Below are 17,230 nucleotides of genomic sequence, written 5' to 3'. Positions count from 1 at the left end.
CGCTGCAGGTCCCTGCTTTGTTAGGAAACAAGCCTCATCCGGTCATAAATAGATATGCAAATGCACCAGTGAGCTCCACCCAGGGACCTGCGTCTTCTCCTGAATATTTATTCCAGGCTGCCAGTCTCATGTTTTCTGATTATGGGGAAATTTAATTCTGCTTCTTGTGCACGTACATCTCTGCGATAGCAATGAAAATCGAGTATTCTGGGTTTTTTATTTCATATATGTCGTCCGCTCTCCGACGCTCAGAAATGCATTCTGTGCAGGGTCCCTAACTAGTCACCAGGGAGCACCTGACCCGCACTGCAGCTGAGAGACTGCCCCCGGGGGATGGGTAGAGTCTACACTTCCTGCAAGGAGCGCAAGGCTGAGTCACACATTCCACTGGGCAGCGTCTGGGAGCTGCGGACGTCCCAGTTTGCTGTAGTGTGCCCCAGTGCCCTGGGAACCCACTCTTTAGCACACCGCTTAACGTGTTCTAACGCCTCGTCCCACGCTTTCCTGATGCCCCAGAAGCTCCCAGTGAATTCAAACTTCAAAGAGAAGGAGGGAGTCGGAGGGTGGGGGGGAATCCATGCAGCATGCTGGCCCCCTTGGCCCTAGGCGCTGGAGGGGACTGGGCTGGGGTTTGCTTTGCTTCAGTGACAGGGATGATGTATTTTTTGCATTTGCAGCCCAGGCCCCGTCAGGCAGCTGGCAGCCTGCGCTTCGGGGGAGGCTAGACAGCTGCATCAATCTCGCAGGGGCGGCCAGAAGAAGAACACAGCGAGGCCGTTCCGAGCCGCACACGGGGCTCTGGAGGATGGAGGCTGGAACCTTCCAGCGGAGCCATGTTCTAGGCCTCCCTACGCTGAGGGGGTCGCCTAATGGAGTCGCACCCACCTCCCCAGCTGGGAGGTGCAGGGTAGCACAGACCCTGAGAAGAGCGCCTGCTAGCCTACTGAACACAGGAACACTTGCCTGTCTTTAAGCGAAGATACTGGACCTTCTCCCCAGGCTGCCCTCGGGGCTCTGTAAACGTACCTTTTTGACATCTGGTTCTTCTGGCTCTTACAGCCTGAGCCCTGGGCCGCCTGAGGCCCTGCAGCCTTTTTAGCCCGCTTTGTTGGGAAGGGGGCGGCCGGCCAAGCCCTCTTGAGGGAGAGCCCCGGCACTGAACAGCCTACGCCACGGGCTCAGGAGGCGTGAGGACAGCAGACCGTGTCCCGGGAGCCCGCAGGTCCGCTGGGATGCAGGTGGCAGGTGTCTGTGAGAGCCACACACATGTACAGGGCAAGTGCAGGGGGAGGCGAGCACAGAGTTCCGCGGTGCTGGGGAGGGAACAGGAATGCCCTGTCTTCTGGGCGCTGAAGCCGACTATCCCCCCTCGGAAGCACCTGTGTGTGTGTGCGTGTGTGCGTGTGTGTGCGCATGTGTGTGTGTGTGTGCGTGCGCGCGTGTGGTGAGGGTGTGGACTATGTGTGTGGACCTGCACACATGATGTGCCTGTCAATGCAGGTGTGCCTGGACGCATCATGTCTGTCTGTGCGCGTGAGCTCACATGTAGGAGTTGGTCATGGTGGATATACATGCATCACAGTGTGCGTACGTGTGTGTGCGAGTGTGGTGTGTTTAATGTGCTTGTGCACATGTGTGTGGTGTCGGGACCTGCGTATTGGCCTGATCCCGAGGCTGCCCAGACGCATCGATCTCCACGGCCTCCCTTCAGTAACAGATAATAACGGAGTTTATGTTTCTTTCCTGACTCCGCCTGACAAAGAGCGGTGCCCTCGCTCGTATCTGGGAAAGCAGGAAAGCCCTGGCCTATGCAAAGCACCCTACTGTCTCCCCGCCGGCCGCTCTGAACCCCACAGGTTACCGCCTGCTGTGATAGGGCCAGCACTTGATTCTTTCTCAGGATCGAGGAAACTCTACTAATTAATCCGACATGATTAGTGCATCTGGAGACACGACTTGCATTTGGGGTGCAGACTTGCATGGGGCCCCGGGAGCTCACCGGGAAGGAGGGGCTCTGCGGCCTGTGTGTGTGTCTGCCAGGCTCACGGCAGCTCATCGCCCGTGCCTGGTGAGCCAACCTGAGTATTCGGGCTTTGGGGCATGCGAAGGCATCTTTGAGATTATAGTTAAAAAAGAAGATATGACAAGCCAGATCCTAAGTTGCGATGGTTATGCTTTTTATATTTTGTTTTTATTTGTGAAATTTACTCATCATGCAGAGAGGGAGGGGGCTACAGTGCAGACGGCCCTGAATGCAGACAGTTTAGCAATTCTGGGCGACCTGAAACCCTGCAGAGAAAGGTTTCAATCAAGAGATGGTGACACAGCCTCTGACTTGAGGCCAACAGAAGAATGAGGCTAAGTGGAGACAGAGATCACCCTTGTCCTCCATCAGAGCATGCGGGACGGCGCTGCTCTTGACCGAGACCTCATTTCCTACCCAGAGAGGGACAGCAGGGGCCTGTGCAGAAGCCGTTCCTTGATGCGGCCACGGACCCTCCCCAAGAAGCCGCTGCCCCATAGCAGGTGGGGATGGCGGAAGGAGACCACGGTTACGGTGCCGTACGGGCGACCGGCTCTGCCACGACGGACTCCCTCTGACAGCACGTGTGTGAATTAGAGGTGCCCGCGCAGCACTGTCTCAGCCACGGCCAAAGCCCCGGGCCTGGGAATCGAGGGTTGGCTGTCGTGAGCCGCTCTCAGGATGCTGGCCTCCTGCCCCAGCACCCTTTCCTCTGCTGGTTTGGGGTCCGAGACCCCAAGTGTGCTTGGAGCTGGAAGTCGACACTGTGCGTGGCATTTAGGGTCCTCAGACCCTGAACCTAACCGGGGGCCGCCCACCTGCTTCTGATAAAACTCAGGACAATGGCAGAGATGAGAGGAGGTTTCGTTGACTTAAAAGATGTGAGGACTCATTTGCAGAGTGAGAGAGTCCATTCTTTGTCAAGAGGGAATGACAGGGCTGAAGTGATTGGTCGGATCGAGCCCTAAAGGTTGAAGTTGGCCTAGCGGGAGGGGAGCCCGGGGGAGAAGCGGGGGAGGTGGGAACACAAACATGTTTCCAGGTGAAGAGAAGCAAGAATTTCTACTCATTCTCCCGAGAGGTGGCTCCTAAGTCGGTCTGAGGGCGCGGCCACGCGGGCCGGGCTAGGGCGGATAAGGAAAGGGTGATGGACACGGCCGCGGGGGAGCCGTGTTCTGGAAACTCTGCGGGGCCGATTCAAGGATGCTGGGCAGCAGGGAGGGCCGGGGCGCGATGGTGAGCCCGTGCTGTGGGAGGACGTGGAGTGACCGGGCGCCCCGGAGCCTGGATCTACCCGGAGACAGAGTGCCGGGATGGCTCCCACGTTTTCTCTTTAACCTCACCGCACATCAAAACCCCCAGCCGGCCGGGGCTCTCAGCCACGTCCAAAACTCGTTTTGATTTCGGCGAGTTCCACTCTGCAGTGAGAAGCCACGAAGGACACCTCGGAGGTAACTTCCCTTCTGCCCAAGAAGGGTCCGTGGCGACGCCCTCACTTCTGTAGGACCGTTCGTGTTTAACGATGCCCGGGGACCCTGGGCTGCTTCACTGCACAGTGAAGAAAGTCCAAAACCGGAGACACTTTGGAAATGTGTGTATGAGTGCAACTCGTCTCCTAAATTAAACCCAGACACGTTTTCGACTTACATGATAATTTTGTCACGCTGTATTTTTAAACTCCCATTATTCTGTTTCCCTCCGCCCACCTCTGCCACACGCCTCTGTCATTTATCTGTGCAAACCCGGCATGCAGGAAGCGAGTGCACCTCCTTCGTCCGTGGGTAGATCAGAGGGGGAGGAGGAGATTGCCTCAGATTTCTCACCTGAACCTCAGATCCAGGGTGACATCCAGATTTCCCCAACAGGGACCCTGTGCAGACCCAGCTTTGGTCATGGACCCTCCTCTCCCACCTACTCACGCTGATCCATAAGCTCGAGAGTCTTCTGCTCTCGAGGAAAGGCATTCAAAGTTGTAATTGGACTATCGGAAGCATCCATTGGAGATGAATCCCAGTGAGCAGTTCCTGCTTCCTGGTTTACAACATCTTCGGGGACCCAGAGCCTCAGCAGGTACCCAGTGCCACACGTGGGAGGTGTCAGGGCAGATCTCCCTAGCCCCCATGACAGCCGGGGGCATGGGATTGGGCCTGCCCCACCGTCTCCAGAAGATCTACGAGCCTCCCCTCATACTGCTTCCTGGCTCCGTCTTTATCAGCCCCGTGAATCTCGGCACACGGTAGCTCTGTCTGGGTTGCAGGCTTTGTGCATTAGCCCTGTATTCTGAGGGTCACAGAGAAAGGCAAGGAGCAGGGCGTGTGCACTGTAGTATAGTATCGAGGAGTGTGAGTGTGTGTGTACGTGTGTGCGTGTGAGCAAGCATGCACCTGCCCCTTGCAGCATCCCTTGGCAACCCCCAGTGATGCGGGGCCCACATGCCCCTCCCCGACCCCAGGGGCAGCAGCAGGGACTTCCCACCCCCAGGGAGGTGAAAGGCAGAGCTCCGCAGTCCTGGCTGCCTGGAGCCGTCCTCTGGGAACCCCGCCACTCGGCCCTGCTCCCTCTCTCCTCGGCCCGCACGCACACACTGTCAAAACAAAGGCCCACGGCCGCAGGAGGAATACACAGCATATGCTGTATGTGGGAGTTTATTTTCCACCATATAGGGCTTGGCTCCGTGCCTCTCGGGAGACAGCGAGAAAACAACAAAGTTTGCTTTTGCTTTTTTTTTTTTTAAGTGGCTGGCAAAAAGGATTGAGGGAGAGGCTGCCTGGACACAGACTGGAAGCGGAATGGAGAGCCCTACTTTCCCGGGGTTCCCCAGTGACCAGGAGGGCCGGGGACCTGAGCTCCCGACCCCACCAGCTATCCGCCCACAGAGCCACGGGGTCGGGGGGAGGGTCAGCCCGTGGCTCGGCCCCCCAAGTTGCCCAAGCATGCTGGTCTAATGCCTTTGGGGAAGTCCACCTGTCAGGTGTTCAGCAAACACTCCAAAATCCTCAGCGGAGGAAAGGGTGTATCCCAAATCAAACCAACCTTTCCCCGGGCAGTGGAAGTCTAAGTCCCGGGAAGAGCATACGGACAAATGGACTGAAGATTCCCTACTTAAGTCCCTGGCTGGGCCCAGGATTCCCAGAATGGACACATTCCTGGCGTGTCACCCTTGGCCACGTCGGCTGGGCAGGGGGCAGGGAACGTGACTTCTGATCACAAGGTTTAGGGAAACGCAGCGGGCTGATGTCAGAGCATGGCCGGGACTTCTGGCTCAGAAGTGACCTGATGGTGATCTGTGCTCTCTTGGGCAGGTTATCTCCCTTTCTGACCCTCAGTTTTGTTGCATCGGGGGGGACAGGGCTCCCGTGGCAGCATGGTGGTGATAACACATTTATTGGTGTGTTTCTAAGTAAACACGAGGCCCCGTACTGGAGCCAAGTCCCGGCAGCCAGCACTCTGTGAATGACAGCCGATCCCATCAACTCAAGTATGATGATTTCACCTTTGAGAACATTTCTTTATAAATGGTTTTGGGACACCTGGGTGGTTCAGTCGTTGAGCGTCTGCCTTCAGCTCAGGTCAGGATCCCAGGGTCCTGGGATGGAGCCCTGCCTTGGGCTCTTGCTCAGCGGGAAGCCTGCGTCTCCCTCTCTTGTGTCACTCTCTGTCCAATAAATAAAATCTTAAAAGAAACAAAAAGCAAAAAAAACCATGATGGTTTCTGGAGGTTTATTTTTTGAGACTGAAAAGGAGAGGAACCGGGTGAGGAATCATGCTAGAAATAGCACAGCAGATGAAGCCATGGGCCAGAAGTGTCTGGAATGCTCTGGAGTCGGCCTTCTGCCACCAGCTGGGGACACGGGGCCCAGGGGGGGCCTTCTTGGGCCTTCTGCTTTCCCTGGGAGTAGAGGGAGAGCTTTAATCTCAAAGTCATCTAGTTACAGACATAAGTCTGGGGCAAGGGTGCTCAGCCAGCGTGGATTTTATACCCAGTGGCGATTAGCAATGCCTGGGGCCACTTCTAGGAGACATAACTGGAGGCCGCCCTAGGCACAGGGTGGGGCAGTGGAAGAAGAGGTGCTGGGGGACAGCTGACAGTGCACAGGACAGCTTCACAACGGGGGCCCATCGCGTGGGTCTGTACCATCCGCTGGATTAGATGAAGTGAATGAAACGGATCATGTGCGCAAGAAAACACGTGCGCGGAAAATCAAGGTGGGGACTCATTCTTGACGCAGGAAAAACTCAGGAAGATAAGCCTTTTTCACCTTTAAAAATAAATGCCTTTTAGTTCAGAAAGAGCCTCATGCATCCCAGATGCACATCGAGGACATGAAAATCTCAACCAAATACATCACCTGCTGCAAAGAAAACATGTTGTTCTTTGGAAGAAGAAATCTTTCTGTGTTTAGTTTCTAGACTCCTCCACTTAGCCCACCTGGTTTTAATCCAGTTTTATTTTCTTATTGAACCATATCGTTCTTGAAAAAAAAATGAAATTCAAAAATGTGTGATGTGAACTATTCCCTTTCTCCCTTGGGTCCTCCTTGTCTTTCTATCATTCTGTAACTAGATTTGGTAATAATTAAGCTTTATCCAGATGGAGGGGTCGATATCTACTAACAGAATTACCCACAGATGCTACATAAAATCCATCTGGCTGAAAGAAACATGAAGCTTAGCTGTTGTTTAGGTAAGATGTGTTTTGCCGTGGACACAAAGAAATGCCTTTTTCTGAAGAGTGCTTCGGTGTAATAAATGAAAATGCTCCGGTCCTTCCATTTGTCCTCCACGTTAGCAAGCAGCTCATTTAGGACAGAGGTCGGCTGAGAAGGGCGGTCAGCCACAGCAGCAATGCTGTGTACAGCCGGCCACAGCAATGCGGAGGGTCCCGAGAACGATCTGTCTCCCTCCCTCTGTTCCTCCCTCCTTTCCACTCACATTTTTATTTTTTACTTATTTTTTATTGCTTCCCCTGTCTCATTTTTAGGAATATCAGTGGTTTCTGGGAAAAATCCAAGGAGATAGATACTCGTTCTGTGTTGTGCCTACATTTGGGTCCCTGCCAAAGGGCATCTGGGCATAATTGGACGTTGGTCTGTCCTTAGAGCCTACCTCAGTCTCAGCCTAATCCACTCGAGGCTAACCTTTTGCTCATTACAGAAACTGTCAATGAGCCAGTCCATCTTTCTAGAGCTTTCTGGATTTACTTCCTCCTCAACCGTTCCATCAAGAGTTCTCGAGTGCCTGCCATCGGTGAGCAGGTGGTTCCACCCCAGCCAGTCACAGCCACACTGAACACCTCAGTAACTCACGTAACCTGTCCAGTTCCACTTCTCTCCTATAAAAAGGCACGGGTGACATGGAGAATTACTCATTATGTAACATGCACGCTCAGTGCCACTATACGACTGTGTCTTTGGGTACTAGAGGACTTGTGGGGACCTTCCCCGGGCTTATCCTGACAATCCATGAAACTGTATCCATCCCAGACAAGTCCAGTCCCTGGGCTGATGTCCTGGGCTGGTCTCTCTGGTCTCGGCCTCCAGGGGAGCTCAGGTAGGCAGACGATGACTCCCTGCGCGGGAGGGTCTGGCGGTCTGGATGGCTGCCACATATTTTATATAATCATCCCAGAATTTGATTCAAAACTTCTTGGCATTCTAAAAATAGTTTATCCCTTTGCTTATTTTTATACCCTACCATGGCTGCCAAGTTTTTGCTTGAAGTGAAATATGAGTTAAAACTAATATACCGGAATGGTATTAATTATAGCACCCTGAATAGTAGCGAAGAGCGGCATTACGAAAATTACTAGTTAACCACATACACATAGTGCTTGCTGTCAGCTTTTTATAGCCGAAATTTGGGACTAAATTGGGCCCAATTTGTCTCGAACAGCGACAGTGTTCAGAGCTATTATCTTCTCCAGGCACCGATGTGCCAGTATGTTAATCCAAAGGCTCAAAGATCAAGGACCCAAATCCGAAGGCCCTTAGGATTTGGGGTTAGGTTTCTTGTCCTCTCTGGGACACACTATCCTTATCTGCATTTGAAGGGTCAAAAGGAAAAAAAACCCTTAAGATGCCTCTGGGAGGGGCATCTCATTAAAATATTCAGAGCATGTTCAGCTTTTTGTGCTATAAATAACTAGCTCTGTTCTTTGATTATATCACCAAGATAGAGCAATAGTTGTACAATTAAGTCAAGTTCAAGTTCAGATTTCTCCATGATCTAGAATTTTAACCCTTTTTTTTTTTTGAGAAAAGTTATTTTGCAAAGAAAGTGAATCAAATCCCTTAGAGAAATGATGATTTCTTGCAATGGACAAAGGACAGACCGAAGGTGACGTTACAACATAATCAAAGCCAATTTCAGTTAAACCAAAGTTGTCTCTGGAACTTAGGAAATTTCAGTTTTAAAATGAAAACTTCTTCTATAACCCAAGAGGTCTGTCAGATTTAATTTCTCAGTAAAACGAATGGGCAAACAGAGGTCCACGAGCTGTTTCACAAGCTTGTTCAAATAATGTGAGTGTAATTCCGTGGTCTCTCTTTAGAAGACCACAGTCGTTGTGGCAAGTGCACTTCCCATTACACATTAATGGGAAAAGTTGGAGAGATTTCATCAACTGCTAATAAAGATACCTTTTGTAATTTTTTCCCCAGATGGTAGCTGTGCTGTTTACTGGCTACTGGTTTTACTAACCATCCTCTAACTGCTAAACACTCATGCCATGCCTAGTAGGGAAGACCTTGGTCTTGCAATGCCCCATGGGTGAGTTAAATCAAGCATGCCCACTCGTGGAACCACGGAGAGGGACAGCAAGTTTCAGACACACAGTATCGGTAGTAATAGGCTCATGGTCAAGAGCGAGGAGCTTGGGAAGCGGGAACACCTGGTTGACCAACACAGATTCTAATTCTGTGGAATAAGAAAGGAAGGCATGAAATCATTCCTTCTCCAAGGAAGAGTATTTTTACTTGTGAGGTGTTTCCCTCCCAGGACGACCAGTCCATTTTGCTTCTTCTGGCACTTCCTACCTCCACACAAACATTTTTGGTCCCTACTGTTTTGAAGCTTAATAGCAATCTTAGCAGATTATGAAAAGGAACTTCCTTTTGCAAAGAAAATGGGTTAAAAAGAAGAGAAAACTACTATGCCCCTCTTGGATGTTCTTTCTGCTGCTGCACAGAGACTGTCTTCTGTCCTGGGTCTCAGAGAATTCTTGGCTTCAGGACAAACTTCACGAATCAGGAGAATTTGACTGGGCCTGATCCTGCCTGTCTCTCCGTCCTGATAATATGACTCCTGTTGTTCCTCCTGTGTCTGTGCCCACCTGCTATCAGCATTAAGCCTGGGTTCGGGGAGTGTCTCCGAACCATGAGTGCCAACCTTCGAAAGAGAGATGATAGGTTGCAAAATTATTTCTAAAGCCCCTGTCTATGTTCTTTGAGAACTTGTTATCTGCAAAGTCATGCTCCTCAACACTCGATCCTGTTCGATGCTGTCAGCCTTCTTGCCTATTTGGTGCCCTGGCTCCTGCTGCTGTGACATTACCTGGGCACCTAGCACAGATCCCATCATGCTGGGATCTTCCTTTCCTGATGATGGACCCTTGAGGTACGTCTGTTTCAGTGCTTTTAGAAAGGCGGTCCAGGGCTGCCTGAGTGAGAATCATGTGGAGGCTTATTAGAAAGTCAGACATTCTCGGCCTCCACAACAGCCTTCTTGAATCTCAAACTCTGGAGATACAGATTAACGTTTAAGTGAGCTGTTCAGCAAATTGAGATTAGAATGCACGCCAGAGGGTTAACTATCTATTATATATAGAATGCGGCATCTGAATAAAGGGCACACAAAACACAAGCGTAGACCAGTGACTTGCCCTTGGCTAGAGAGTTTTGAGGGAGTAGGATGGATGCTCTTTTGAAAACAAAATCATAGTAACAGTCAGAAGAATGACAATAGCAATATATTATAAAAGGAATATTAGCACATAAATAAGTTTGGATATTTCCATTTGACATAACTCCCAACAACCACCCTGAGTGTCTGGTTGAAGAGAGCCCACAGAGTGTGGTGGTCCTTGAAATCCAAACTGTCTACACATTTTCAAATAGGGTAATATAATTCCACAAGAAAACCAAATGATACCACTCATAACATACACCTACAATATACTTAGGATACAGGTATCCTGCAAACTTCAAATAGCAGCCAGATTCAGGGTATGGAATCTAGAGCTTGTCCTGAGGCTTTGTAGAAAGGGAAGCAGGGAGAGGAGGTCTAGGCGAGAAAGTCCACCTAGGTGGGAAAACGTGGAAAACAACTGCCCGAAGGAGAGGAAGCAAGAGTGTTGCAAAGATGTGCAGAAACTCAGGAGGGGCACTGACCCGTAAGATACGCCATTGCCTTCTCCCAACAGGAAAGAAGGGGGGAGGGAGAAGGAAGGAAAAGAGAAAGGAAGGAAGGAAGGAAGGAAAGACGAGGGGCAGGAACTGAACTTAGCTATCAGTAGAAGAGTGTGCTTGAATTAAGATCCCCAAACTCCACGTGCATTTCTACATTCAGTATTAATGCTTGTCTGGGAACAACAAAAACAAAAGATATTTTGAAATGAATTGCTAGAAAGGGAGAAAAATTTAGAAAATGTAGGAAAAAGCATAAGAGGACTATAAAAATTGCATTTATCAAAGATATAATGAAGATCCCAGAGAGACCTGCGTTAATGGGACAGAATCATTATTCACTCTAAAATGGATAACATGCTTCTACCAGCATATTCAAGAATCCCTACAAAAACAACAAAATGACAACCAATGTAAAATAAATGAAACAAACAAACATATGGATGTATCATAGTCAAAAAAGACAAGGACAGGGATAGCAAGCTGCCAGAGGGGAAAATAAGGCCCCATCAAAGGAACTACAGTGACACTAACAGCCGACTTCCAGCAGCAACACATGAAGCCGGAAGACAATGGGAACATACCTGTATCTTGAAGTGCTGAAATAAAAGAATGGCTAACCTTGAATCATTGACCCAGTGATCACACCCTTTCAAAATGAGGCAAAGCAAATATATGTTTGTCGAACAAAACAAAGAGAAGTAATCTCCAGCAGATCTAAAAGAAATTCTGAAGGAAGTTCTTCACAGAGAGGGATACTCATCACAGGTGGAAACCAGGAAGGGCAGAAGGAAATGCAAGAACAGTTATGGGTGAAGTATGAGAGTAAGGAACATATAAATGAGCACTGATGCTATTAACAATAATTATGCTCTCTGATGGGATTTAAAACACACGTATAATGGAAATGCAGGGCGGCAATAACGCTAAATGTCAGGAAACTGAAAGGACCCCTGAATTCTTATCTCTGAATTCCCTTATCAGGGAAATAGTGAAACTAATGATTTGGATAAAATTGTGTAAGTCAGGCATGCATATTTTAACCTTTGGATTACTGTTAAAGAGTAATAAAATAATATGTAACCTAGAAAACAAAAGAGGAAGTTCTGGGTGACTCAGTCTGTTAAGCATCTGCCTTTAGCTCAGGTCATGATCCTGGGGTCCTGGGATCAAGTCCTGCATTGGGTTCTCAGCTCCCTGGGGAGCCTGCTTCTCCCTCTCCTTCTGCCACTAACTAACTAAATAGTAAATCTTTAAAAAAGAGAAAATAATAGAGGAAAATACAATAAAGTATTTGCTTAGTTGGAAATAAGGCAAAAAAGGAAAGAAAAAGGAAGATAACTTATCTACAGTCAAACTTTAAGTAACACCGCCCTGCTCTACACAGAACGCTTCTGTTTCCCCTCTCCTGGGATTCGAGCTGCCTTTCCATAGATTTCCCTTCTCCATCTTCCTATAACACCTACAGGACATCGTAGTTACTCTAAGTAATCAATTATCTCTTGAAGAAACGTAACTGATAAGATAATCTTTATAGCTGCCCATGGAATGAATTACATTTCCTGATGTTCCTTTTTTTTTTTTTTTTCAGTGATCCAAGAGTCATTGTTTATGCACCACACCCAGTGCTCCATGCAATCCGTGCCCTCCTTAGTACCCACCACCAGGCTCACCCATCCCCGACTCCCTGCTCCTCCAAGACGCTCAGTCTGTTTCTCAGGGCCCGCCGTCTCTCCTGGTTCGTCTCCCTCCCCCGATATTCTTCAGCCTAGGTGTAGACCCAGGTTCCCACCTGCTGTCATTTTTCTTTGCTTGAAGGACATCTTTTCAACATGTCTTGTAGTCTAAGTTTTCTGGGGATGATTTCTTTCAGGTTTTTGTATTTCTGAAAATGTCTTTATTTCTCCACAATTTTGGAAAGGTGTTTTCAGGGAGTAAAGAATTCTAAGTGGATGATTTCCTTTTAGTACTTTAAAGGTGCTTCTCTCCTGCTTTATAGTTTACCGTCTCTGATAGGACGTCTACTGTCTGCCTCCACTTTGTTCCTCTGCACATAAAGTGCATTTTCCCCTCCTGCTGCTTTTAAGATTGGCTTCTCGGATCTGGGGTGTGTAGTTTTCACCAAATTTGGAAAACTTGTGACCATTAATCCTTTAAACAATTTCTCTGCTCCCTACCCCCACCTCCTACCTCCTTTGGAGAGACTCCGTTTAGAGGTATACTGGGCTACTGAAAGCTGCCCCACCACGCATTTGTCCAAAAATTGTCTTTTCTCCCTGGGTTTCACTTGTTACTATTTTTCTATGTTTAGATTCTCTATTTCATTCTTATGCAATGTCTAATCTTTGGTTAATAACACCCACTGTATTTTGTATATAATGCATAGCCTTCTCATCCCTAGAGGCTTGTTTGGGCTGTTTTCTATAACTTCCTTGTCTCTCCTCAACAGGCTCCATCACTCCCTTAGTTCTGGACATATGGTTCCCAGTCACACAGCCACTCCGACTATCTGCGGCTGCTGGCTCTATTCTCTGTGCCTGACTGCCTGACTTTTCCTCCTTGCAATTTGTAGTTTCCTACTTCTTTGCTGGCTTGGTGGTTTTTGATTGGATGCCAGATGCATCTTTTGCCTTGGGTGCTGAATACTGTTGCGTTCTCATGAGCGCTGCTGATCTGGGTTCTTGGAGGCAGTAAAGGCAGCATGTTCTTATGGGGCTTGCTAAACTGACTTCAGCAAAACCAGTCCAACGTTTGGTCTAGGGTTGACCTCCCTTCCCCCACACTCAGCATGGCCATTCTGCAATTGATGAGATTGTCCCTCTGGCTCATACCTGGCCTGTGAGGGACCTGGGGGTGTTCTCTGTGGTCCTGTAGACCCTTTTCTCTTTCTTTCTGGTATTTTCCACACACACATGCTGATCACCATTTGATTTACGGAGCAGACCCTCGGCACACCTCTGCACCCACTCCTCTGGTGCTCTGCCCACAACTCCAGGGGTCCGGCTTCCTTGAGCTCACCGGCCACCTTGGTGCCATCTCTGGGCAGAAGCTGAGTGACCACAGAGCTCACCCCATTTGTTTTCTGTCTCGTAGCTATCCCTGCCCTGGTCGGCCTCAGGGCCAGTGTTTGGAAACCATTTTCAATATATTGTGACAGACTCTTCCCCTGAGGCTGGGGAGTAAACCCAGTGTGTGTCACTGTACCCGGACTGGAAGCAGAAGCCTCATCATACATAAATCAGAAAAGACACAAAAAAATGTGTGTTTCACTGTGTTCAAGGAATAAGGTTAAGAGTCTTCTTATTAGAAGTGTTTTTAAGGCTCATGAAGACATTTTTAACCACAAAAAGAGACAAAAACATAGATGAGATTGACAAATGGTCTTTTTGGAGAAGTTGAAGTCTGGATGGCTAAAGGGCAAAGAGAAAAATTCTCACCTCAGGGTGCCTGGGGGGCTCAGCCAGTTAAGCATCTGCCTTTAGCTCAGGTCATGATCCCAGGGTGCTGGGATCAAGCCCCCCACTGGGCTCCTTGGTCAGTGGAGACTCCGCTTCCCCCACTGCCTGCTGCTCCCCCTGCTTATGCTCGCTGTCCCTTTGACAAATAAATAAATAAAATATTTTTAAAAACAACTTAAAAAAGGAAAAGTTCTCACCTCAATAACTATTAAGTACATAAAGTTTTAACATGAATGAAATCCCATTTTTCTTAATCTCAGTTTGGCACTTATTGGCTATGTGACACCCATTACTGATGAACCTGTGAAAAGAGGGAATCTTGTCCAATGCTCAGGAGAGAATGACTTGATCCCATTTATGATATGTACATTTTTATCTGTATGTTTTATTTTATTTATACATATGCTTTCTTATATGTATGTATGTTTTAAGTCTTAAAATGTGATTTCCCATTGTCTAATTATTCTCATTAAAATTGAATGAATTTAGGGGCGCCTGTGTGGCTCAGTGGGTTAATCCTCTGCCTTCGGCTCAGGTCATGATCTCAGAGTCCTGGGATCGAGCCCTGCATCGGGCTCTCTGCTTGGCGGGGAACCTGCTTCCCTCTCTCTCTCTGCCTGCCTCTCTGCCTACTTGTGATCTCTGTCTGTCAAATTAATTAATTAATTAATTTAAAAAATATTGAAAGAATTTAGTAAATGAAAAGAATGTAAAGAAAACCATGTTCACATTACAAGGATGCACATTAAAACTTTGTTTATGGGGCACCTGGGTGGTTCAGTGAGTTAAAGCCTCTGCCTTTGGCTCAGGTCATGATCCCAGGGTCCTGGGATTGATCCCCACATCAGACCCTCTGCTAGGCAGGGAGCCTGCTTCCCTTCTTCTCTCTCTGCCTCTCTCTCTGCCTGATCTCTCTCTCTCTCTCTCTCTGTCAAATAAATAAATAAAATCTTTAATAAAAAAAAACACTTTGTTTATAAACATCAATATTAAATAAAAACCTCTTGTCAAAAAGTGGAACATTTAACAAATCGGCTGTGGTATATCCATAAAACAAGATAACATTTAAAAAAAATATATATATATAATATATATAATATAGTTATATAATTTATAATTATATTTATGTATTCATATAATTTATAATTATATTTATAAATTTATATAATTAAATATATAATAAATATATAAATATATAAAATATATAATAATTATATATATAAATATATAAGTATATATATATAGTAAAGATAGATATACATTTCTGATATGGATATATTTTGTTATTTTGTTATGTAAAAATGAGCTAAAGACTGACATCCGAACGAGATTATGGCATGATCCCATTTGTACCTATGCCTGAGTGTGTGTGTGTGTGTGAATGTGTTTGTCTGTATCACCACGTATGAGTATGTATGTGAGTGTGGTAGTGTACATGTGTGGTCTAAGTGGTATGAGTGTGTGTGCGTGTATGGGAGTATGGTTACCATGTATGTGTATGCAAATCTGAGAGCATACATGATAGTGTGTGTGAATTTTATTTTCTTTATATTTTGTGTACATTTTCCAAAATGTTTTTACAATGAGCATGTTTCTTTCTAATTAGAGTTAACTGTGCAGTTCTTCTCAAGGAAATATTAATACTAATACACACAGAACACCACACTCATAATGAGACCTAACTCAGTAATTTAGTGGAAATATAACCTTGGAGAGTGTTGGGGAGTCTTGAGACCTAATTAGAAGAGGAAGGGGGGATTCAAGTCAGACTGGTGAGGTGCAAAGAAAGTGAAGGCAGAAACTTGGACAGAGAACAAAAGCTAACAGAGGAGGAAGGTTGCAGTTCCTGATCTCGGAGGAAGCCAACTGAGCCTTTCTTCCCATCCGTCTAAGGGCAATCTGGAAAAGTTCATTTGGTTTTTAGAATCACAGGGTCTAATTTAAACCCTGCATTATGGCCCCTGTGAGCCGTGTGTCTTCAGGTCCTGGTCTCCATTAGGTGTGCATGAGACAGCGTGCCTTCGGTACTCAGCTTGGCACCTGAGCTCCAGAAAATCCTCGGTTATCAGACATCATCACCACTAGATCGAGCGCGAAGCCACGGGGGGTCATTGCAGACTCACGCTGCCCGGGCGCACCTATGGTCTGAGTCAGCAGGACCTGCTGACTTGTCAGTAGAGTGTCTGTGGGTAGAGGTTGAGCGTGAGCTCCAGCTGGGAAACTTGCAGTTCATATGCCCGTTCCGAGAGTTCCCGATTCTCTTTCCCCCAACGTGTGAGAGCTCACGGCATGGGGAGCGCAGAGAACAGAGAGTCGCAGGGCAGGTGGCCCCACACACCACGCATGCGGCGGGAGCCGGCTTGCTTCTGGACCCTGCTCTGCAATGAGGACTGCTGGACCCCTCTGTGCCCCCATGCTGCTGGTCCACTCACCGCCTTTCCTTTCCTACTGACAGGGCTTCGTGGTAATGTCATCAGGCATTTATTTTTCTCCCTGCCCCCAAACATCTGGATAACCTAATATTTAATAAATCAATAAACCAAAAGTCAATAATCTTTCCCACTGGCGGCTCCCTATTTTCTAAAAAATAGAGGCTTGTCCTGGTGGAAGGGTAGGAGAGGGGATAGGAGACAGGAGACTCCCTTTTTTTTTTTTTTTTTAAAGATTTTCAATTAGCAATAATTGCGCTTTGCATAAACCTCATTGGCTACGATACTGCCACTGCGCAAAGCTTTTTTTTTTTTTTTAAAGATTTTATTATTTATTTGACAGACAGAGATGACAAGCAGACAGAGAGGCAGACAGAGAGAGAGGAGGAACAGGCTCCCTGCCGAGCAGAGAGCCCGATGCAGGACTCGATCCCCGGATCCTGGGATCATGACCTGAGCCGAAGGCAGTGAGCCTGCGAGCCTGTGAGCCACCCAGGTGCCCCCTTTAAAAAAAAAAAAAAAAAAAAAAAAAAAAAAATTTATTTATTTTAGAGAAGGAGAGAGAGAGAGAGAGAGAGAGAGAGAATGAATGAGAACTAGCAGGAGAGGCCGGTGAAGAGGAAGAGAACACCTGAAGCAGAGCCTGATGCGGAGTTTGCGCTCATGATCCCGAGATCACAACCCGAGACAAAGCCAAGGGTGGACGACTCACCCCACTGCACCACTCACCCCACTCACCCCACTCACCCCACTGCACCCCCAGGCATCCCTAGGAATAGGAACTCTTTTTAAAGTTGAGTATGTTGTTTTTCCCTAGACTCTGTGTTTGTCCTGATTGTCTGTCTGCACTGACCAGACTGAATGAGGAAATGCCCTCTGTCTTTGTCTAGTGCCCCTCGCTGGGACGCATAGTAGGGG

The 17,230-nt window shown here is 47.7% G+C and overlaps 1 pseudogene; it reads right to left on the bottom strand.

Moving 5' to 3' along the window:
* Positions 1-16,432: 16,432 nt before the first annotated feature.
* LOC116587348 lies at positions 16,433-16,616 on the bottom strand (annotated as a pseudogene).
* Positions 16,617-17,230: the final 614 nt, after the last annotated feature.

Source organism: Mustela erminea, chromosome 3, assembly GCF_009829155.1.
Source record: "Mustela erminea isolate mMusErm1 chromosome 3, mMusErm1.Pri, whole genome shotgun sequence".
Lineage (NCBI taxonomy): Eukaryota > Metazoa > Chordata > Mammalia > Carnivora > Mustelidae > Mustela > Mustela erminea.
This window is presented reverse-complemented; position numbering and strand designations above follow the sequence as displayed.